Consider the following 25,342-nt stretch of genomic DNA (forward strand, 5'->3'; position numbering starts at 1 on the left):
GGAGAGGAGGGGGGAGGGGAGGGGGAGAGGAGAGGGGAGGAAAAAAAGAGGGAGGGAGGGAGACAGATGGATAGATAGAGAAAGAAAGAAAGGTAACTATATGACATGATGGCAATGTTAATTTGCTTGACCACAGTAACCACTTCACTATGTATATGTATATCAATAAGTACCAGTCATAGGGGGCTTAATGATAGTGATAGAGGATGGAAGGTGGTGGATTCAGCATTAGCACTGCTGTGCAAATGTAGGAGTGTACTTACACAAATCTACAAGCCTGGGCTATATGCTAGAGTCTATTGCTCCTAGGCTACAAACCAGAACAGCATGTTACCGTCCTGAAGATTGTAGGCAAATATAGCACAATGGGAAGTATTTGTGTTATCTAAACATATCTAAACATAGAAAAGACACAGTGAAAATATAATCTAAATATGATCTAAAAGATTTTTTTTTTCTTTTTGGAGATGAAATCTTGCTCTGTCACCCAAGCTGGAGTGCAGTGGCACAATCTTGGCTCACTGCAGCCTCTGTCTCCCGGGTTGAAGCAATTCTCCTGCCTCAACCTCCTGAGTAGCTGGGGTTACAGGCATGTACCACCATGCCTGGCCACTTTTTATATTTTTAGTAGAGACGGGCTTTCACCATGTTGGCCAGGCTGGTGTTGAATTCCTGATCTCAAGTGATCTGCTGCTTCAGCCTCCCAAAGTACTGGGATTATAGACGTGAGCCACCGGCCTAAAGGATTTTTTAAACAGTGCGGCATACAGTACCTACCACAAATGGAGTTGGCAGAACTGCAAGTTGCTCTGGGTGGGTCAGTGAGTGAATGTAAAGGCCTGGGACACTAACGTACACTACTGTAGACTTTCTGAACACTGTACACTTAGACTACACAAAATTCATTTTAAAAATAAGGTAACTGCACTATAACATTACAATGGCTACCATGTCACTAGGCAATAGGGATTTTCCAGTTCCTATTATAATCTTATGGGAATGGCATTGTATATACATGCCATGTTGTGGCACATGACCATATACAAAAACATCATGTTGTAGACCTTAAATATATACAATAAAAAATAAAACTGCTCCAACCACAAAAAGGCAATGCAGGGTTACTAAAACAAGATGGACAAAGTGTTGATATTTGTGAAGCTGGTTGGTAGATACATGATGGTTTGTTATATGCCTCATTATTTGTATATTTTTGACAATTTTTTTTTTTTTTGAGATGGAGTCTCACTCTGTCACCCAGACTGGAGTGCAGTGGCACGATCTTGGCTCACTGCAACCTCTGCCACCCAGGTTCAAGTGATTCTCCTGCCTCAGCCTCCCGAGTAGCTGGGACTACAGGCACATGCAATAATACCCAGTTAATTTTTTGGATTTCTAGTAGAGATGGAGTTTCACCATGATAGTCGGCTGGTCTCGAACTCCTGATCTCAGGTGAGCCACCCACCTCCACCTCCCAAAGTGCTGGGATTACAGGCATGAGCCACCGTACCTGGTCTTATTTTTGACAATTTCTATGATGACTTTTAAAAGCCATGGGTGGCTAGAGGCCATGGCACATGCTTGTAAATCCAGCACTTTGGGAAGCCGAAGTGGGAGGATTGCTTGAGCTCAGGAGTTTGAGACCAGCCTGGGCAGAATGGCGAGATCCTGTCTCTTCCAAAAATACAAAAAACTACCCAGGCGTGGTTTTATGTGCCTGTGGTCCCAGCTACTCAGGAGGCTGATGGGAAGATCACTTGATGCAGGAAGGTGGAGGATGCAGTAAGCCAAGATCACACCACTGCACTCCAGCCTGGGTGACAGAGCAAGACTCTGTCTCAAAAAAAAAAAAAAAAAAGGAAGAAGAAGAAAGAAGAAGAGGGAGGAGAAGAGGAGGAAGAGGAGGAGGAGGAGGAGGAGGAGGAAGAGGAGGAGGAGAAGTAGGAGAAGGAGGTGAAGGAGGAGAAGGAGAACCAGAAGCCATGGGTTACCCATTTGGTATAAAGTTTTCTCTAAAATTTGTCAGATTCTGTCCACTTTATATACACAGATATCTCTCTCTCTACCTAGAATGTCCTTTTATTCCACCTGGACAACTCCTAGTCACTCCCCAAGACCACACACAAAAAAAGCAATGTAGGGTTACTGAAACAAGATTGACAAAGTGTTGATATTTGTGACTTCCTTTCACTTGGAAGCAGAAGTCTCAATTTTCCCTATGTTTCCACTATATGCCACTCATCACATTATATAATCCTTAGTATACTGTCTTATATTTATATATGAAACCATGTGCCCTCCTAGGCTGTGAACAAGGAAGGGACCCTAATTTATTTATCATCACACACCTAGTGTCTGGTATAGTAAGCACCTGATGAATATTTGGGTCATGAACAAGACCTAGCCCAAAGTCATCAAAAACCCAGTCCTGCCAAGAGATCTTAGGAAGGTCTGTTGAGCTGCACAACCTGTGTGCTTCCCAAGCTGATGACCTTACCCAGTCAGGCATGCCAGCTTCTCCAGGCCACCTCCACTTCTATTTTTTATTTTATTTTTCAAAGACGGGGTCTTGCTCTGTTGCCCAGGCTGGAGTACAGTGTGCAATCTCAGCTCACTGCAACCTCCACCTCTTGGGTTCAAGCGATTCTCCTGCCTCAGCCTCCCGAGAACTACAGGCATGCACCACCATGCCCATCTAATTTTTGTATTTTTAGTAGAGATGGGGTTTCACCATGTTAGCCAGGCTGGTCTCGAACTCCTGACCTCAAGCAATCTGCCCACCTCGGCTTCCCAAAGTGCTGGGATCACAGGCGTGAGCCACCATGCCTTGCCCCACATCCACTTCTAATTTCCAGCTTGTCATTTCTTATGAATAGAATCCTGGAACAAACATCCTGAATTCAAGTGGCCTCCAGATCAAAAACAAGAGGTCCTGGACACACACTTAGGAAAATGGTGCATACACGCTGGTGTGTACCGTATACATGTACTACATATTCTGAACTGCTCAGAGGGCTTCCCTGCTTAACTCCCAAGTTGCAACTGTGAATGGGATAACAAGAGTGCCAGTTGAGAAAGGGTGGCATTCTGGCCACTCCTCTGATAAGTAGTGTCACCTCCAGAGTGACATTACTCCATCAGTCTTCAACAGTGTTCAATGATAAAAACACAAATACCACCAAAGGTTGTTCGGAACAAGTAAAATTATGTATACTAGGATTTCAAAGCAACTTTTAAGTAGCAGAGCTTTTTTCCACAGTTCTGAAATACTGAAAAAGACATTGATCTCTCCATTAATTTATCTTGAAAAATTTTTAGCTGTCTTAATTTAAGACAGGTTTTAAGGTTTTTAATTTTTTAAACAGGACTTTACATGTTCCTGAGATTTCTCCATTCTTCCTCAAACTTGGACTTACGACCTATATAGGTGACTCTAGCCTTTAATTATATGCCAATCTATTCTGTTTATACTTCTCTTGCATGTGGACAATATAGTAAAGCAGAAAAGACTGAAAGTTTGAGAAAACAAATGTAACCAAAGTTCAGCAATTCCTTTAATTTTACTTTCAGTTGTATTCTGTTAAATTTAAATTAAGGTACTATTTTATTTTAAAATGTCTGCAGCAAATTTCTGAATGCGAAATTACTTTTTCTTTTTTTCTTTTTTCTTTTTTTTTTTTTTTAAAGAGATAGGGTCTTGTTACATTGCCCAGACTGGAGTGCAGTGGCTATTCACAGACATGATCCCAACGCATTACCACCTGCTCTACTGATCCTCCTGCCTCAGCCTCCTGAGTAGCTAGGACTACAGACACAGGCCACCTTGCCCAGCTACTTCCCTATTTTTAGCAAGTTCTACCAGAAGCATAGATTACTTTGGTTATCTTTTAAAAAGAAAAGCCAAAATGATTTTCCATTGAATGAGAGAATGGTACAAACTCTGCCCTCCCCACTAGAAACTGATCTTAAAAACTACTGATATCTACCGACCAAATTAAGAGGACAAAAGTCAAGGAGATGAATGTGATGATTACTATATCATTATGTGTAAACTACCCATTAAAAAAAAGTTTAAAATTCTCCTTACATTCTCATTTACAGTATTATCTATAAGATGATCAGATCATTTGGTTTAGGGTTCTGTTCTAATGAAGTAAGGTCTTTTCTTGGCCACAGGTTAACTGCTAACTCCAGGCATCTCACAAAGGCAAAAAAGACAATCCAAATCCACACCAGTACTAGCAAACCACTTTGAATACCCTGGTAATGACGGGTAACTCAGAAGATTTATATGAGTGACACATTATATTACACTTTAACTAACCCTACCTTTCCACAGATGATGGAAAGATAGAAGTAGAAGCACTACAGTATCTAAAAAGACATGATTTCCAGAGGCCAGGAAAAAAGAAAAGGAGAGACTGACTGCACCATACCACAGGTATGTCCAAGAAGGTTGTCTGTATCACTCAACAGATGCATGTGTCCAAATGGTTCTGGCTGTGCCATACAATGGATGTACGACCTTGGACTAGTCTCTTAAATTCATTGCCCCTGAGCAGCTTCATAGGCAAAGCCAATAATACATTGTATTAGATATGTTCAAGCCTTTCTGAATCTAAATTCAGTCCAAATCCACAAATTCTTAGGTGACTTCACTCTAAAAAAAAGAAGGCATGTAAAACCCTTAACACTAGTGGCTACCATGCAGTAAGTATGTCATAAATACAGTGGCTGTTATTGAAAAAAAGGAAGTTTAGGTTTGTATGTTACATACAGCATATATTTAAATTTCTTTGGTGGGACTTTTTCGGAAGGAAAAAAAATCACTTTAAAGTCCTATTCTAAGGCCAGGTGCGGTGGCTCACACCTATAATCACACCTGTAATCCCAGCACTTTGGGAGGCCAAGGCAGGCGGATTACTTGAGGCCAGGAGTTCGAGACCAGCCTGGCCAACACAGCGAAATGCCATCTCTACGAAAAATACAGAAATTGGCTAGCTGTGGTGGCATGTGCCTGTAATCCCAGCTACTCAGGAAGCCAAGGCTAGGGATGTGAACCTGGGAGGCAGAGGTTGCGATGAGCTGAGTTGCGCCACCACACTCCAGCCTAGGTGACAGAACAAGACTCCGTCTCAGAAGTAAAAATAAAAAATAAAGTCCTATTCTACTCAGAATTGTTAATTCAAAGAAGCCCCTAATGAAACAATGAAAAGACAGGAAAAGACAGGATCCTCTCAAAATCGACTAGTTTTATTTTGTTTATTTTATTTTATTTTGTTTTAAATTAGATTTTCTGTGAACTCTTGGCAGCACTCAGAAAGAAGTCATCAGTGCTTTCAAGACTCTTTTGCTCCGCACACATTTACTGACCATTGCTGTATAAAGCTGCAGCCGCACCCCTGCAATCCCAACACTTCAGGAGGCTGAGGCGGGTGAATCGCTCTAGGCCAGGAGTTTGGGACCAGCCTGGCCAACATGTCGAAACCCCGTCTCTATCAAAAAAATACAAAAGTCAGCCAGGCACGGCGGCACACACCTGTAGTCCCAGCTACTTTGTGAGCAGAGATCATGCCACTGTACTCCAGCCTTGGTGACAGAGCGAGACTCTGTCTCAAAAAAATAAAAAAATAAAAAACAAAGAGAAAGAAAGAAAGCTGCAGCTAGGGAAGCAAAGATCATCAAGATACTGCCTTCACGTCCAAACAATTGGACGACTGTCCCAGAAGTACCAACTGCTGAGGGGTCTGGGTAAGAAAAAGATAGTCCTGAAACCTCTAGAGCAAAGGTCTGAAGGTAGTGGGCCACAGATACTGTGTGGCCCACATGCTTTGTTTCTGTCTTTAACTGAATTAGGTTGCCAACACTCAGAAGTTAGGAGGTTACACATAAATAAGGATTTCTAGTTTCTCTTGAAAATTTGCAAATGCCAGCAGTATCATGCCTGCATTCCCATTCAGCAACCACCTGTGCAGAATCTCTATTCCCATCACTCCCAACATGGGCTGAAGATCACTGGCTGTTTCCTTCAGCTCACTGCCTGGCTGCTGGGCTGCAGTTTCCCTCCCCCCGCCCACTGCACCTGTGCACCTAAGGAGCTCGTAGGAGCTTTCTGGAGCAGACTGCTGAGCTGCAATCCCGGCTCTGCTGCACATCAGCCCTGTCAGTATCTTAGGCAAGGAATTCATCTCTCTAGGCCTCAGTTTCCCATCTGCAAAACTAGGGTATTATTAATAGTATCTTCCTCACAGAGCTGGCATGAGTGTCAATGTGTTATTATCTACAAAGTGCTCAGAGCTGTGCCTGATACAGGAACTGCTCTATAAATGTTAGATGTTACTACCTTCAGGCCCCAGAAGGCATAATAAGAGTTTCAAATTTATGTCCTTGAGTTTTATTCTTTCTTTTTTGTCCTCAAGTTTTAATATTCTGAAGTCATCTACTAAATCACTTTATGATCAAAAGAAAATAGCACATAGTAGAAGCTACATAGATACAACTTAAGAATTACTAAAGCCATCAGACACAAAGGGACAAATAGGCAATTTTACTGTATGCGATACCTAGGATACGCAAATTCATAAAGACAAAGTCGAATAGAGGTTAGAGGGGCTGAGGGAAGGAGAAATGGGAAGTTATTGTTTAATGGGTACAGAATTTCTCTTTGGGACAACAAAAAAGTTCTGGAGATGGATGGTGGTAATGGCTGCACAACAATGTGAATGTACTTAATGCCACTGAACCGTACACTTACATTTTGTATTAAAATGTAAATTCTATGTTACATATATTTTACTACAGTCTTTCAAAACAAAGAATTACTGTAGCCTACATAATTTTGTCTGCTGTTTGCTAGAATTATACTGTTAATAATCCCAAAGACCCCCAATGCACTATCAGTTTATGTTCTCAAAGGCCACATATGGCACATCCCGTAATAGTTGGGAAGCGCAGTATTAACTCTTTTAACAGCTGTGCAGCAGAACAGTGGGCTTCCTTTTCTATCTGGAGGCCTTGTGGGAATGCATCTGCAGCAAATACAGGATGAAGCCAGTGGGATAGGCTTTTAATACCTGTCTACAGCAGTTGGGCTGTGCTTCCTTCATAATAAAATGCTCCACACAGACTCGTCACTCTCTTTTCTCTCAACCAATATTCAAAATGGAAGGCTTCCTGCCAAGCACTATGTAACTGGCTGCCTTTGAACTGTGGGATGCTGCACAACACGGACAAGAGGTTTGATTCACACCTGTTCTACAACAGTATTCAAAACGCACACATACACTAAAAGTCCCACCGGGCTATAAATCAACACACACAGGAGAACATCCCAATCAGGGTACTATTTTTACATTTCTACATGCTGCCACTTTCTAAGGCATCTTTCTTTCTTTTTTATTTATTTTACTTTAAGTTCTGGGATACATGTGCAGAACATGCAGGTTTGTTACATAGGTATACATGTGCCATGATGGTTTGCTGCACCTACTAACCCGTCATCTAGGTTTAAAGTCCTGCATGCTTTAGGTATTTGTACTAATGCTCTCCTTCCCCTTTCTTTCATATATGTGTGTGTGTGTGTGTGTGTGTGTGTGTGTGTATATATATATATATTTGTCACCCAGACTGCTCATCTGCAAGGCATCTCTCTTTCATTACAAAAAAAAAAGTGAAATATAAGCAAATTTAACGTTACTTTGAAAACTGTAATTAACCTGAGACACACACACAGAACAGGTATATCCAGTCTGCATTCACAGTCTTCCAAACTCAGAACCACTGCAAATACTTATTTCCTAACATTTACAGGGCCATCCCCTGTGAGTTTACAATCTTGAGTCAGGCAGAAGACACCCAGCACTAAGGAGAAACTCCACTGCACTTGGGAATTTCTTAAATAAACGGATGCCTTGTTTGGCATAAAAGGTTCCTTAAAATACTATTGGTAATTCACAGTGAGAGAATATAATATCTTTCATCTTATAAATATTACATTCTGAGTACCAACCCAAACTCAAGAACCACCTGGCAGCTTGATTTCCACTGTTCCCTAACAGCTAAGATCCCAACTCCCCAGGGGGCTCTATGTCCCATATAATAAACCCTCAAACACTGATCATTTTCCCCTGTTAGGGTGCCAAAGAAGTGTTCCAAAAAGACTAAAAGGGAAAAGATCATAGGCAAGGTACACAGTTTATGCCTCTTTAAAACCAATATGTACATCAAATAGCAATTACTTTTATACTCCTAGGATCAAACCAATATGTACATCAAATAGCAATTACTTTTATACTCCTAGGATCAAACAGGGTGGAGATAAATGTTTTTAAAATAGCCTCAAGCAAAACTATCACCATCTAAGAAAAGGATTCCAATCCATAAACCAGAAATGGAAGGAAATATAAGAAGTGGAGTAGATATTTCTTTGAATAGAAAATTTGGCCAAGCTGGGTTGGGTGTGGTGGCTCACACCTGTAATCCCAGCATTTTGGGAGGCCAAGGTGGGTGGATCATGAGGTCATGAGATCAAGACCATCCTGGCTAACACGCTGAAACCCTGTCTCTACTAAAAATACAAAAAATTAGCCAGGCCTGGTGGCGGGCACCTGTAGTCCCAGCTACTCGGGAGGCTGAGGCAGGAAAATGGCATGAACCCAGGAGGCAGAGCTTGCAGTGAGCCGAGATCGCACCACTGCACTCCACCCTGGGCAACAGTAGGCGACAGAGAGAGACCCCATCTCAAAAAAACAAAAAAACAGAAAAACAAAAAAACAAATTTGACCAAGCTGCATATAAACTAAAAACAAATATTTATTAAACAGGGCAGAGGAAGTTACTCTATTAGGAGACAGAAAGAGACTGTGACCCCACATCTTTGCTGTTAGGGTTGAACTATGTGTCCCCAAAATTCATGTCACAGTCTAATATGGTTTGGCTCTGTGTCCCCACCCAAATCTCACCTTGAATTGTACTCCCATAATTCCCATGTGTTGTGGGAGAGACTCAGTGGGAGATAATTGAATCATGGGGGTGGTTCCCCCATACTGTTCTTTTGTGGTAGTGAATAAGTCTCATGAGATCTGATGGTTTTATTAGGGGTTTCTGCTTTTGCATCTTCCTCATTCTCTCTTTGCCTGCTGCAATCCATATAAGATGGGACTTGTTCCTCCTCGCCTTCCACCATGATTGTGAAGGTTCCTCAGTCACGTGGAAAAGTCCAATTAAACCTCTTTCCTTCATAAATTTCTCAGTCTCAGGTATGTCTTTATCAGCAGTGTGAAAATGGACTAATACAGTAAATTGCTACCAGGAGTGGGGTGCTACTGAAAAGGTACCCGAAAATGTGGAAGCGGCTTTGGAACTGGGTAACAGGCAGAGGTTGGAACAGTCTGGAGGGCTCAGAAGAAGACAGAAAAATGTGGGATAGTTTGGAACTCCCTAGAGACTTGTTGAATGGCTTTGACCAAAATATGCTGATAATGCCACAGACAATGAAATCCAGGCTGACGTGGACTCAGATGGAGATGAGGAACTCATCAGGAACTGGAGCAAAGGTTATGTTTGCTCCAGTTATGTTTTAGCAAAGAGACTGGTGGCATCTTGCACCTGCCCTAGAGATTTGTGGAACTCTGAACTTGAGAGAGATGTTCTAGGGTCTCTGGCAGAAGCAACTTCTAAGCAGCAAAGCATTCAAAAGGTTACCTGTGTGCTATTAAAGGCATTCAGTTTTAAAAGGGAAGCAGAGCATGTCAGTTCAGAAAATTTGCAGCCTGACAATGCAATAGAAAAGAAAATTCTGTTTTCTGAGGAGAAATCCAAGCCAGCTGTAGAAATTCGCATAAGTAATGAAGAGCCAATATCAATCCCCAAGAAAATGGGGAAAATGTCTCCAGTGCATATCAGAGGTCTTCATGGCAGCCCCTCCCAGCACAGGCCCAGAAGCTTAGGAGGAAAAAGTGGTTTTGTAGGCTGGGCCGAGGGTTTTCATGCTGTGTGCAGCCTAGGGACTTGTTGTCCTGTGTCCATGCCACTCCAGCCACGGATGAAAGGGGCCAACGTAGAGCTTGGGCTGTGGCTTCAGAGGGTATAACCCCCCAGGCCTTGGCAGCTTCCATATGGTGTTAAGCCTGCCAGTGCACAGAAGTCAAGAATTGATGTTTGAGAATCTCTGCCTAGATTTCAGAAGATGTATGGGAATGCCTAGATGCCCAGGCAGAAGTTCACTGTAGGGGTGGGGCCCTCATGGAGAACTCTGCTACGGCAGTGCAGAATGGAAATGTGGGGTTGGAGCCCCCACACAGAGTCCCTACTGGGGCACCACCTAGTAGAGCTCTAAGAAGAGGGCCATCCTCCTCCAGACCCCAGAATTGTAGATCCACTAACAGCTTGCACCGTGCACATGGAAAAGCTGCAGACACTCATGCAGCTGGGAAGCAGGCTGCAGCCTGCAAAGCCATAAGGGTGGAGCTGCCCAAGACCATGGAAACCCAACTCTTGCATCAGTGTGACCTGGATGTGAGACATGGAGACAAAGGAGATCATTTTGGAACTTTGAGATTTGGATTTCAGTCTTGCATGGGCCCTGTAGCCCCTTTGTTTTGGCCAATTTCTCCCATTTGGAATGGTTGTAGTTACCCAATGTCAGTACCCCGTTGTATCTAGGAAATAACTAGTTTGCTTTTGATTTTATAGGCTCATAGGCAGAAGGGATTTGTCTCAGATAAGACTTTGGACTGTGGACTTTTGAGTTAATGCTGAAATAAGTTAAGACTGGGGGGGACTATTGGGAAGGCAATGATTGGTTTTGAACGTGAGGGCATGAGCTTTGGAGGGGTCAGTGGTGGAACGATATGGTTTGGCTCTGTGTCCCCACCCAAATCTCATCTTGAATTGTACTCCCATAATTCCCACGTGTTATAGGAGGGATCCAGTGGGAGATAATTGAATCATGGCGGCGGTTTCCCCCATACTGTTCACATGGTACTGAATAAGTCTCACAAAATCTGATCGTTTTATTAGGGGTTTCCACTTTTGTGTCCTCCTCATTCTCTGCCATTCACATAAGATGTGGCTTGCTTCTCCTTGCCTTCTGCCATGATTGTGAGGCTTTCCCAGCCATGTGGAACTGTAAGCCCAATTAAACCTCTTTGTTTTGTCAACTGCCCAGTCTCAGGTACGTCTTTACCAGCAGTGTGAAAATGGACTAATACAAAATTTTAACACCCAGTACCTCAGAATGTGACCTTATTTAGAGATAGATTCTTTATACAGAGTTAATCAAGTTAAAATGAAGTCATTAGGGTGGGCCCTAATCCAATTTAACTGGTGTCTTTTTAAAAAGGAGAAATTTGGACATATGCATAGATGGAAGATGGCATGAAGAGATACAGGGAGAAGATGGCCCTCTACAAGTCAAGTAGTGAGGCCCAGGACAGATCCCTCTCAGAGCCTAGGAAAGAACCAGCTCTGCCAACAGCTTGATCTGGGACGTCCAGTTTCTGTATAACTCTGAGACAATACATTTCTGTTATTTAAACCATCTACTTTGTGGTACTTGGTTATAGCCACCCTAGCAACTAATACAGCTGCTTACCAATCATGTGACCTCAGACAACACAACGCAGTCCTTGGGTGCCTCTCCTATCTGGAGGACACAAGACAATATTCTGCAAATCTCCTGCAAATCTACAATTGGGGATACAGACCGTCAGTACTGTGTCAGGCACATTGGGGTTACGGGAGAAATCTAAAACTCTCTCTACCCTCTCCTGCAAAGATCTTACCCCCTTAACCAGCATAGGGAACACATAATGCATTGTGAAATTATCACACTGTTATAAATCAGGTATAAGCATGTATAAAACAAAAATATCAAACTCTTTGCTTATCAGTCAACAACAACAAAAGCATAGCCAATTTTTAAGATAGGACTCTTTCCCAGGACAGATGGCAGGCCTATTATAAACACTCTTATGTTCTGTGAAGTTTGAGTACATCAGGATGTGTGATCCTCTGTGTCTCACCCTCTCGAGACACAATTTTACTGCAGGAATATGACGTAACTGTCCTGGTTAGTGCACCAAACATAATACAATATGCCTTCAATATGTCAGCCTGTTTCATCCTCCCTAAATACATAATTGATTTTCAACATTTTATGCTCCAATTATTGCCCAAAAGCAGATTGTGACAAGTTCATATTTCAAATGCTCCTTGCTTAAAAGTACAAAAAGAATGACTACAACAATTAATGAATTGTCTTGAATTTTTCTTGGAAGAGAGTCATTTGCTTATGACCTTCTCCAATTTCTCCATCACACACATACATCCCCCTAATATATCAAAAAAGATACAGAATTTATATACCCTGGCTAAAAAACAGAGCTACATAAATACCATGCAAAACTACCAATAAGAAAAGAAGAATTTTTCTTTATTTGGAACACCAGAAGAGTAGCCTCCTACATCCCCCCAACAGAAACAGAATTAGGACCAATGTCAAATAAAAATTAAAAGCTTAAACTTCCCTTTTTTAAAAAAGTAGAGCTTTATATTTAGGTCATATATTTTTAACCACAGCCTCCTAAATGACCTGAATATCCCAACATCCACTCTAAGTGACAAGTTTTGTAATTCCTCTGAATAATTTAGCTGGGCAAATTTGTTTTACTCATTGTTAAATGAAAATGTTACTTCAGAAATTGACAAGTCAGTTGCCCACAAAAATTTTCGGTCTCAATATCTTCCACTCCTATCAGGAAAAAACTGTGTGAGGGAAAGCACGACTTTAAAACTGGGTCTCTTATGTGGCAGAGACTTCAACTACCACAATAGAGAGGGGCAGTTTCTGCTAACATGAAGTCTTCCATCTACCCACCATCTCAAAAAATAAATAAATAAATAAAAGTACCAAGGTATTTTAAGGTTCCAGAGGCACGTGTTTGAATTTGGGTTCTGAAAGACATTGCTATCGGCACAATCATGTACAGTGACTTTCTTAGAGCACGGAGTGAATAGTACATGCCAGAATATTCTATTTTGACTTCTACTAAAATAGAAACAGCAGCAACATTGGCCTCAGCAACAACAAGGTTAGGTTTTTTGTTGTTGTTGTTTATTTTTAATCTAATTTCACTTTTACAAAAGCTGGTATCTCAAGTAAAAGAAAATAATTTATTCTGAATGATGTTGAGAAACCAGAACAATTCTAATACCCAAAACAATGACTTTTTTCATTTCATTTAAACCTTACAATGACTCACTGATATCATTATTACAGCCATTTCTCAATGTAGTCCACCTCAAGTCCACTTAACTAACCAGTAGTAGTTAAGTGAACTTGTCCATGTTACTCACTCTCATCTGTAAAATGGGGACAGTGATATCCTAAACTCATGGGTGCGATTTATAGAGTGAATGAATAATGCAGAATTAAAGCAACTATTGTGTGTAAAGCCCCGAACACTCATGGGGGTAATATTAAATAACATCACCTTCCATCCTCAGCTCTTCAAAACAGACTCATTCAACTCCAGCCTGGGTGACAAAGCAAGACCCTCTCTCAAAACAAAAACCAAAACAAAGAAAAAAAAACAAAATGGACAGATTTAGAAGCAGAACAGTCTTTAGGAGACTATTCCAATAAACCTTTCCTTCATTTTTAGACAAGAAATTAAGATCCAGTGTGAATGAGTGATCGCCCTAAGGTCATTTAGAGAAAAAATGTTAAAGCCTTTCATTTAAACAACAACAACAAAAAAAGCCTTTCATTCATTTCTATAAGCACATAGTTCTGAATGTAATCTCCCGTCTACATCCTTGAAATAGGATTTGGCAGATTAGAATCTGTAAACTAGAGCCACGTGTCAGTATTAAATCTTTCTTTACTTTACAAACAATGTGAGGCAGACCCCCAGGGTTTGCAGGTATGCCTGCCACAGCCAGGCCCTCCCTCGATGCGCCCACGGCCTCCACTTCAACAGTGAAGAGGGCATGCTTGCATTCTCCTAATGAGTAATGCATCTAGAATCAGCATAACTTTTCCCTGAATCACTCTTTTAGTGAGGCTACCTTTCTCAAGGACTCCTAGCAACCCCAAATTCTTATTTTATCAGTTTTTAATTTTACTCCTGTCAGTTCTAAGTATTTGCCAACTATCATAGTTTCTCAATTTTTCCCCATCTAAGCCACAAATGCATCAACTAATTAGTTATGAAAATGACTAGTCTTTGGGAGGCTGAGGCAGGAGAATGGCGTAAAACCCGGGAGGCGGAGCTTGCAGTGAGCTGAGATCCAGCCACTGCACTCTAGCCGGGATGACTGAGCAAGACTCCGTCTCAAAAAAAAAGAAAAGAAAATGACTAGTCCTTTTTATGTAAAATTAAGGATAAGAATCTTACTACTAATGTTCTCTGAATGATAGCATAACTATCATTTAAGAAAACTCCAGGGCTGAATACTGCCAGACTAGCTCCCTACATAGCTCATCTTTTGAGGAAGTTACTGAGGAATGAAAGGCATGCACCAGTGGTCCATATTTGCTATTTCCTCTGGTTCTTTAATATCTGCCCACCTATTTCCAGATCTTTTCTCTCTTGTTGTGAAATCTTTCTGCTGGAAATACTCCAATAACACTTAAATATTTTACTTGTGGTTAAATAGAATGCCATCATTGCTGAAACGTTGTCAATTTCTACCTTCTTTCCAGTACGAGGTAGACAGATTTTTTAAAATTTGTAAATTATTGCTAACTTTTTGAGAGGGTAGTGGGATATGTCGATACATGTATACAATGTATAGTGATCAAATCAGGATAATTAACATATGTATCACCTCAAACATTCATCGTTTCTTTTTGCTGGGACATTCAAAATCCACTCTTCCAGCTATCTGAAAATATACAATGAATTACTGTTAGTTATCGTCACCCTAGATTGCTATAGGACACTAGGATTTATTGCCCCATCTAGCTGTGATTTTGTATCTGTTAACCAACCTCCAGCTCTTCCACCCTTCCACCAGCACTTCCCAGCCTCTAGTAACCACTATTCTACTCTCTATTTCCACGAGATCAACGTTTTTAGTTTTCACATATGAGTGAGAACATGCAGTATTTACCTTTCTGTGCCTGGCTTATTTCATTTGACACAGTGTCCTCCAACCTCATCCATGTTACCTTGAATGATACAATGTCTTTTTTATGGCTAAATAGTATTCCACTGTATATTCCATTCTATTCATCTGCTGATGGACACTTAAGTTGATTCCATACCTTGACTACTGTGAACAGGGCTACAATAAACATGTGAATGCAGATATGTCTTCAACATACTGATTTCCTCTCCTTTGGATATATAGTCAGTAGTGGGGTTGGTAGACCATATGATAGCTGTGTTTTTAGCTTTTTTGAGGCACCTTCATACTGTTTTTGATAATGATTGTTAAGTACATAGTTTTTTTCCTTAGCTTATTTTTATTTTTTTATTGGCTCACATCTAATCAAAGTACAGAGTTTTAAACACTCTCAAGTGAAAATGGAGCTTTGGTCAATCTATCATTTATTTTCCAACCTGCTCTTAGTTATTCAAGAAAGGATAGTTTTAATTCTAAATGTCTGAAATTACCGCCTTTTATCAGTAGTTGAGTCCCCAACGTCAGTAGAAAACTATTAATGCCCCAACCATCATCCCAAATGAATTTAAATTCATATTCATTACCATTTGTTGGTCTAGGTGGTTACTGATGTTGCAAGGCCAATGAATTCTGCCCTGGGAGTCCTGCTACATACAGGACGCTCCCCAGCTGAGCAGAGGATAATTTTTTTTTTTTTTTTTTTTTGAGATGGAGTCTCGCTGTGTCGCCCAGGCTGGAGTGCAGTGGCGTGATCTCGGCTCACTGCAAGCTCCGCCTCCCGGGTTCACGTCATTCTCCTGCCTCAGCCTCCAGAGTAGCTGAGACTACAGGCGCCCACCATCATGTCCAGCTTATTTTTTGGTTTTTTGTTTTTTTTTTTTTTTTTTAGTAGAGACGGAGTTTCACCGTGTTAGCCAGGATGGTTTCAATCTCCTGACCTCGTGATCCACCCGCCTCAGCCTCCCAAGTGCTGGGATTACAGGTGCGAGCCACCGCGCCCCGCTGAACAGTTTAATAGATCAATCGAATACTTTGTCTCTAAGACATATTCAATTAAATAATTTGTCCCTGAATATTTGTACTAAGACATACTAAAACCAAAAACCAAAACATCATATTAGTTAACAGGAAATTATTTGATATATGCAGTAAAAGAGAATTGAAAGCATTATTTCCAAATCAATCACAACGCATACATTCAGACAACTATGAGTCTAGTATATCAAGACAAACTCCTCTCAAGGTCTCGCACTTTGCTTTACATTTGTTTTTCCAATAATATTCGACATTTTGGGTATGCACACCAAAAGGCAACAGGAAATGAATGTTGAATCGTTACGGTTAACCTGAGCATGTTGGAAACCAAGGAAAGGCTGAATGTTATTTTATGCAGCCCATGAATAGCAGCAAACCTGCGCCTGCAAAATAGGCAGCAAAGTTTGGGCAGAATTGTCGCCAACGATTTCCAAATAATCAACAGCTTGCTGATGGGTTACACCAAAAGCCCATATTTCCCTCAGTGGAGCACAGCTGTGATACTTAATTTTATTGCTACAGGACCAGTGGTCCATATTTGCTATTTCCTCTGGTTCTTTAATATCTGCCCACCTATTTCCAGATCTTGTCTCTCTTGTTGTGAAATCTTTCTGCTGGAAATACTCCAATAACACTTAAATATTTTACTTGTGGTTAAATAGAATGCTATCATTGCTGAAACGTTGTCAATTTGCAAGTAATGACCTGGACTACCAACCTGTATCAGATGCAGTTCAAAGTAATGCTTGCATAGTTTGCAACAGCAATTGTATAACAGATATTGATCACAGCATAATCTGAAATTCCAGTAACAATAGCTGCTACTTTCTCTTGAAATAAAAATTTTCTCAAAAATAAAACCACTCAAAAAATCTGAATTTGATCCACAGGGGCAAATTTTTCAATTGATCCAGCTGAACTTGACAGTCTCTCTTCATGTGATATTTTAGGTCCAGAAACACATAAAGGATTGACAATCTTTGAAAATGTTAATTTGTGAAGAAAGTAAGATTAATTTACCAGCAAATATTCCACAATAATGAATGCGAGCACCCCACTTTAGGCTCTGCGCCTGCCCTGTCACAGTTTTCGGCCACTTTTACCCTGGTCTGTTTGGGGGCCCTGAGCCAAGTCACCTCCTCACTACTCATCTATCCACCCACAGCTCTTGTCCACATTACGTCCAGGGATTTCATCTCATCTCCACTTCTTCACTTCTGAAAGATTAACTTGGCCTCCTTACCATTCCATTCAGGAATACAGTTACGCATCACTTATCAACGAGGATACGTTCTGAGAAATGTGTCAGAAGATTCTGCCATGTCAACATCAGAGTGTACGTACACAAACCTAGATGGGACAGCCTACTATACACCTAGGCTCTGTGGTAGAGACTACTGCTCCTAGGATACAAACCCATACAGCACGCTACTGTAGCGAATACTGTAGACAACTGTAAAACAATAGTAAGTACTTATACATCTAAACATAGAAAGGGGACAGTAAAAACACAGTATATGGCCAGGGGCGGTGGCTCACGCCTGTAATCCCAGCACTTTGGGAGGCCAAGGCGGGCAGATCATCTGAGGTGGGGAGTTCAAGACCAGCCTGACCAACACGGAGAAACCCCGTCTGTATTAAAAATACAAAATCAGCTGGGTGTGGTGGCACAAGCCTGTAATCCCAGCTACTTGGGAGGCTGAGATTCAAGAAGAATTGCTTGAACCTGGGAGGTGGAGGTTGTGGTGAGCCAAGATTGCGCCACTGCACTCTAGCCTGGGCAACAAGAGCGAAACTCTGTCTCAAAAAAAAAAAAAAAAAAAAAAACAACCAAAAAAAAAACCCCCACATTATTAAAGATAAAAAACAGTACACCTATATAAGGCAGCTCCAATATAAACGTATGGGACCAGCATTGTATATGTGCTCTGTCGTTGACCTAACGTTAGATGGTGCATGACTGTCGTTGAAATACTTTTCAAATTTAAAAGCAATTTTGCATACCTGTGTATGAACTACATTTTTCCCCTATTCCAGAGTGCACAGCATTAGCAGTTATGAGGAAGTGATTTGAAAATTCTAATGGGGACACTTTAATCCTTAGAAGTTTGATTTTTGATACCTCACCAGTATTTTTAGACAGATGGCCAGGGATAGCTTTCTGGTTTACTCCCCAAACATCCTACATTCAATCTGTCTAACAATTTACCTTTCTGTCAATATCCCATCCACATATCACTCCAAAGAAATAAAAAACTCTTTCAAAAAATGCTGTGCATCTCCTCTTCCAGATTACTCTTTCTAAACCAGATGTCTTAAAAGAGAGTAGAAGAAAATCTTTAGGGGTATAGAAAGAAAATATTGAAATTTTTAGTCATGTTTACTTGTCTCATTATTTCTGTTTTTGTGTATTTTATAATGGAAATAGCTTTAGTAAACAGTGTGTAATTATAAATTTACAAATGTTGCAGGTATGAACAAAAAGTATTTTACTTAAGGATTATAAGTGAAAAATGTTTAAAGACTACTGTACCAAACAATAACACTTTCTCCTAATATACTTTTCTTGGTCCTGTGTGGACAATTCCTACTAAAAGTTTGCATTCTAGTTGTTTGGCTTATAAAATATTTTGTATTAATGTAGTGTTCAGATTGTAACGTGACATTCTTTTTTTTTTTTTTTTTTGAGACTAAGTCTCACTCTCTTGCCCAGGCTGGAGTGCAGCAACACCACCTCGGCTCACTGCAACCTCCACCTCCCTGTTTCAAGCAATGCTCCTGCCTCAGCCTCCAGGGTAGCTGGGACTACAGGTGTGAACCACCACTCCTGGCTAATTTTCGTATTTTTAGTAGTGATGGGGGTTTCACCATGTTAGCCAGGGCTGATCTCGAACTCCTGGACTCAAGCAATCCATGGGCCTCAGCCTCCCAAAGTGTTGGGATTACAGGTGTAAGCCACTGCGCCCAGCCATAACATTCTAATTACTAAAAAATCAGACCTCATTTGGCCTTCCTGTTGTATCTTGAATTACATTTTCTTATTCAGGTCTAGTCTTAAAGACATCTCCACAGGTAAAAAAAAAAATTTTTCTGGCCTTTACTTCAAAATTAAAACTAAGTAAGCCATCAAATATCCTAAAAAAAAAATGACATTCAAGGCAAATTTTTTTTTGTTTTTCGTTTTTGTTTTACAAAATGGTCTCAGAATAGACAAGACAAATTTTCAAACATATAGCACTTACATGGTACAGACTGTTCTAAGTTCTTTCTCATTTAATCCTCATAACAAAATTATAAAATTATATCATAAAATTATATTTAATAAAATGAATTCTAAAAACTAGCATTAATAGATACAGAAATTTTACTTTTTTTTTTGAGATAAGGCCTTACTCTGTCACCCAGGTTGGAATGCAGTACTGTGATCTCAGCTCACAGAAATCTCTGCCTCCTGGGCTCCAGTGATCCTCCCACCTCAGCCTCAGTAGCTTGGACTATAGGAGCAAGCCACCATGTCCAGCTAATTTCTGTATTTTTTGTAGACATGGGGTTTCACCATGTTGCCCAGGCTGGTCTCAAACTCCAGAGGTCAAGAGATAACACCGGCCTCAGCCTCCCAAAGTGCGGAGATTATAGGTGTAAGCCACCGCACCTGGCCTTTAGTTTTATTCAAGCCTCCTCTAAAACCATGGTCAGTATTGTTGGGAACAGGCCCCCAAATCTGGCCATAAACTGGCCCCAAAACTGGCCATAAACAAAATCTCTGCAGCACTGTAACATGTTCATGATGGCCATGACACCCATACTGAAGGCTGTGGGTTTACCGGAATGAGGGCAAGAACACCTGGCCTACCCAGGGTGGAAAACCACTTAAAGTCATTCCTGAACCACAAACAATAGCATGAGCGATCTGCGCCTTAAGGACATGCTCCTGCTACAGATAAGTAGCCAGACCCATCCCTTTGTTTCGGCCCATCCCTTTATTTCTTGTAAGAAATGCTTTTAGTTAATCTATGGTTTGCTGTCAATAAATATGTGGGTAAATACTGTTCTGGGGCTCTCAGCTCAGAAGGCTGTTGAGACCCCTGGTTTCCCACTCCACATCTTGTATTTCTGTGTGTGTGTGTCTTTAATTCCTCTAGTGCCGCTGGGTTAGGGTCTCCATGACCAAGCTGGTCTCCTTGGCAAATATTGTCAGTGAAGAGCTTCTGAAGGGAAACCATTTCTATGACTTCCACTTTATTCCTCTACCTGTTGTTAAAGAATCCAATACATTAACTGAGTAGCCTCGGGCAGGCAATCTAACCTCTCTGTGCTTTAGAATCCTAATCTGCATGAAGTTCATTTACTAAGAGTGCCTACTAAAAGCCAGGCACTCTTTTTGGCTGAGGAATATGGCAGTGAATAAGACACAGTCCTGTTCCCAAGCAGCCTGGTAGGTAATTCCAAGAAGGCACAGAAGGTAACTAGTCATTACAAGGTTAGCCATTACTATTTCCCAAAACAAAGGGCTATTTCTGTTATCATTACCTTAGTCCTATTTTCATTTTAAGGCAAATTCCACCTAGCTCCTGTTTCTTAGCTGGGGAAAAGGGGCAGAAAAGGAGACAGTAAAATGATCAATCTGAATTTGGCACCAGTGAGCACATACACCCTCTACTTTTCCTTGAAATACACTATGTAAAGCTCCATACATCCAGCCAGCTACAGGGGTTAAAAACCTACCACAGCCAGGAACAAAGTTCTGCAGCATCCCGCAGTACTCTGGATCCTCCCAGCACTTTCCAGCGATGCTGATGAAGGTCTATTTACACCTGGAGGTTACAGCTGGCATACTGCTGCATGTCTGATAGCTGCAAGATTCAGCTGCAGTGCAACTTAATCCCTTATGATGTCGCTTCCAGGCTGCCCTTATAGGACCTGCCATGAGACATCTTTTTATTTATTCAAAATTATTATATAATCACAGAACCACACTCTCTATGGTCACCTCTATTACACAGAAAGCACTGCTCAGGCAGCCTACTTTTAGCACAGATTTTAGAACCACCAGTAAGACAGTGAAAGAATCCTGCTGAATCCAAAGTAAACACATAACAGTAACAGAAACTCTCAAGAGCGCATTTCCCTCCTCAGCAGCTCACAAACACCTCACTAAACGCAAATATCTGAGACAAACCCACATCTGCACCCAGAGGATCACAAATATCATTGGCCACGCCTTAGGAGTTATAGGTTACAACCTCAAAATCTTTGTGAAGTAGTCGGATAAAATCTGTTTCCTTGTGTATGTATTTCACACCATTCTGCTAAAAAACAAAATCTGTGGCAAGATAATTGCAGTTTGCTGATCATCTACAAAGCCAGGTAGTTGGCCATGATTTACCCTCACCCTTGGCATTTGGTCTGTCAGCATCAGAAAAACACTCAGTCCTCCTCACTGCCTCCTCCTCCCTGTGTCATGCACCTAAATTCACGATCAGCTTGCTGACTTCAGACTCAATAGGCAGCCTGGGTCCCCTCAGGCAGGTCAGCAGGAAGAAAGGGCATTCAGGTGGAAGATGAGAAGGGGCACTCAGGCTGAGCTCATGTCCACACTGTCCATACCGCCAGCCCCTCCAGACGCCGGTCCCAGTCTGGGAAGAATCTTCTGCTGACAAGACTGTCTTTGGGTCACACAGGCACACCCCACACTGGGCTCTCCCACTTCTGCATAACCTCCAGCCCCTTTCTGAGAAAAAGTTGGTGTTACTTGAACTTTCTGCCAGTTCCATGACAGCGCATGCCCAGTCTGGACACTGTCCATCCGACTTCTCATTCCTTTGGTCTAGCTGCTCCTCCATCCCCACCCCTCCTCTTTTCACCCAGCATTTCCCTATCCCAGATCCTCCCTCCATCAACAAGCCCCCTCCCTTCCCCCACAGCCTCTGGAATCTTCTGTCCACTGTTCAATTCTCTAACAATTAGGAGCAAGGGCTTTGGAGTATGAGGATCTGGTTGAGCCCAGCCTCTACCATTTCTGGATGTACATGACCTTGGGCAAGTTGCTTAATCCCGTTAAACCTGAGATTCCTCATCTGTAGAGCAGAGCTTACCTCATCTCTGAAAGTGAGGATTAAATGAAAATACACATAAAGCACTTAGCAAAATCCCCAGCACACATTCAAATATTTAATAAATGCCCATTTTGTACCAGGAAAGGGTTTCATAAATGGTAGTGATTATTACTCCCTCCCTCCACCACCTTTTTTTCATTGTGATAAAATAGACATAAAATTTACCATTTTAACCATTTTTAAGTATATAGTTCAGCAGCACTAAGCACATCCTTCTGCAACCATCAACCCTATCCACCTATAAAAAGTTTTTCGTCTTCCCCAACTGAAACTCTGTACCCATTAAACACTAACTCCCCCATCTCTGCTTTCCAGGGTTTCTCTCCCGTGGAGGTGCTGGTTCACCAGTGGCTCTGGGCAGGTGGAAAGACTGGACGTTCTACAGCCCATCTCTCTTCCAACCTCATGTAAAGATTCATCCCTCTTTGAGTCACTACTCACAGCCATACCACACTCTACCCCAATCCTCAGCCATTACCTACCTATTTTTGATAACTTCACATGCAACAGGAAAAGGGGGCAGGGGGCCTTAGTTCACAATTTTCTCTTCCACTCTTTCTCCTGAGAGACGTTCCTGCCCAGTAGTCAGCTCCTGAAGGAACAAGAGCAGAGGAGACAACCTGCATTAGAAGCTCCACTCCATCATTTATTAACTCCATGACCCTGAGCAATTACTTCACCTCTCTGGGCCTCAGCTGCCTCACCTGTAAATGGCAATAAATAATAGTATCTATTAGTGGGGCTGGGTTGAATAAATAGTCCAAAGCACTTAGGGCAGTGCCCAGTGCAGGGTCACTGACAGCAGATGTTCTTATTACGCCTGCACTTGAGCTCTGATCCCTGGCTCTTGACTCTGGCCAGCCATTCCCAGGGTCACACCTCAGTCAGAAGCCATATTTCCATACTCTTGCTTCGTGACCACAGCCTCCTATCCTTCCAGCTCACACACCCCCTCCCTCCCTCCTGAGGTCCTTGCTCTCAGATGTCCCTTTTGTATGCCCCCTTCTTCATTCCCACAGTGTGGACCCTGCCACCAATCACCCCCTTACCAGCACCCTCAATTGTCTGCAACCTTCTTCTTTAGCCAAATCCAAGGGAACTAATAACACAACTCAGTTTGTCCTTACCTACACCCTGGGCCTGAAAGACCACAGAAATCACATCACCGTGCAGAAAGACGCCACTCTACTTGAATTCTCTTAATTCAAAAGACCCTTAGTATTTTAAAAGGCCCTCCTCCCACTCCCTGCAACCACTGTTTCAAACTTTCATCATTTTCCTCCACCCTACTCTAGCAAATGCCCTTTCTTCCCATTTTACTCAGATAACAGAAGCCAGCAGGCTTGATGTGCTAACAGCCCAGCTTCCCGCCTGGGTGCCTAGCCTACCCACTTACCCACATGCACCTCCCCCAGCTTTTTGTCTTCACTCCTGTTCCAAGCCAACCTTCTTCACAGCTTCCTGCCGCACCCCACACTCCATCCACTTACCCATACACACCACCCAGTTCACCTTCCATGCCCTGGCTAGGGTGGTCCCCCCATCCCAACCCAACTCCCACCTCACCTGGCTACTCCCTTGAGACACAGCTCAAGAGTCACCTCCTGCTGGGCATGGAGGCCCAAGCCTGTAATCCCAACTATTTGGGAGGCTGAGGTGGGAGGATCGTTTGAGCCCAGGAGTTAGAGACCAGCCTGGGCAACATAGTAAGATTCCATCTCAAAAAAGAAAAATTACCCCCTCCTTGAACCCCCTACCCCAGCTTCTCTAATACTCCACTCACACCTATGTAAACTTTACTTTGCTATTTTTTGATTGTCTGTCTCCCTGAGAACAGAGGCTATATCATCCATTGCAAATCGAAGTGCCAGTAAGTGTTGAATAAATAAAAGGATGAGTACAGTGGACCCACTTTCTGTTCTGAAATGTTTCACCAATTAAGACTCATCATCAGCCACTTATATATGATGTCGAACGTTTTCTCCCTCTGATCTAGACTGAGAAGAATCCCCTCCCCTTGCCCTTCCAGAACAAACATCCCTTTGATGAAAGAAAAAAACAGAAACAAAACCACTACTTCCTCCTCAACAAAAACAGAAGGCCCAAAATAGCAAGACAGTTTATGAAAAATATCCAGCTGACACTGGCTTAGGTAGGGATAAATGCAGTTGTCCCAGCTTAAGAGGAGAAAGGGAAGTTTACCTTGGATGGCTATTTGGGGGAGGCAATAATATTCACGTGCTAACCAAGAAAGTTGACCAAAATAATAAACCTCCCTTGCTATTTATAAAGCAAGCGAGGAAAAGGAAATGGGTAACTCCATGGAAATTTCCTTCCTTTGTCTAGTTTTGCTTCTGGTATATGGCTACCACACTAATTTCTCGATACCAATTTAGGACAATTTAATTTATAGGAAGTCATTTTGAAGGGCCCCAGGGAGCTGCAGATGGTACCTCAGGGGCCCATCTGTTTAAGGATGAAAGCTTAGTGCACACCATGACATCACTCTGACCTCCTCGGAAACTTCCTATCTGACAAAATCTAGATGTTTGCTCTGTCAACAAGATATTTGTGCTGGTCCCTAGCCTCAGGCTTTGGTTCCTGATTAGTTTTAAAATCATTATGCACCCCAACTGAATAGGGCTACTGTTAGCAGCTGTAAGGTCTTCTTCTGGGCAAATCCCCAAGTCTGTGGCCTTCAGGGAGTGATTTCTGTCCTTTCTGCATAATTGCACTCTCCTGATTGATGAGCTGATCAGTGTTCCTGCCCCTTCCTGAGCTAAACCCTCTCTCCTCCCGCTCTATTTATTTTCCCAAGGGATCAGAGGGGAGGGGAGAATGGCATGGTGAGGCAGGCCTTTGGCTCTCCTCAAATAAATGCTTGGGCACTCTACATTATTACAACTTTAGTAGCTCAGTTCTGTCCCAGAGCAGACTCACCATCCCTTCTCACCATCCTTAAAGCTGCCCTCGTGTCAGGAAACAGCTGCTATTTTCTGGATCTTCACTGATCCCATGATGCCCCAGCACCCACAAGTATAGATCCATGTCAGTCAAGT

At 42.0% G+C, this 25,342-nt stretch overlaps 1 protein-coding gene across 2 annotated transcripts in view; it reads right to left on the reverse strand.

Annotated features, from left to right (window-relative positions):
- The window catches only part of TANC1 (tetratricopeptide repeat, ankyrin repeat and coiled-coil containing 1), a 273,934-nt gene that overhangs the window by 216,739 nt on the left and 31,853 nt on the right, over window positions 1-25,342 (reverse strand). For both annotated transcript variants that reach the window (XM_011947131.1, XM_011947130.1), the window contains exon 2: window positions 22,766-22,875. The gene's annotated coding sequence lies outside the window, so the exon portion shown is untranslated. The remainder of the gene's footprint in view (window positions 1-22,765; window positions 22,876-25,342) is intronic.

This window comes from Colobus angolensis, unplaced genomic scaffold (genome assembly GCF_000951035.1).
Source record: "Colobus angolensis palliatus isolate OR3802 unplaced genomic scaffold, Cang.pa_1.0 Scaffold259, whole genome shotgun sequence".
Lineage (NCBI taxonomy): Eukaryota > Metazoa > Chordata > Mammalia > Primates > Cercopithecidae > Colobus > Colobus angolensis.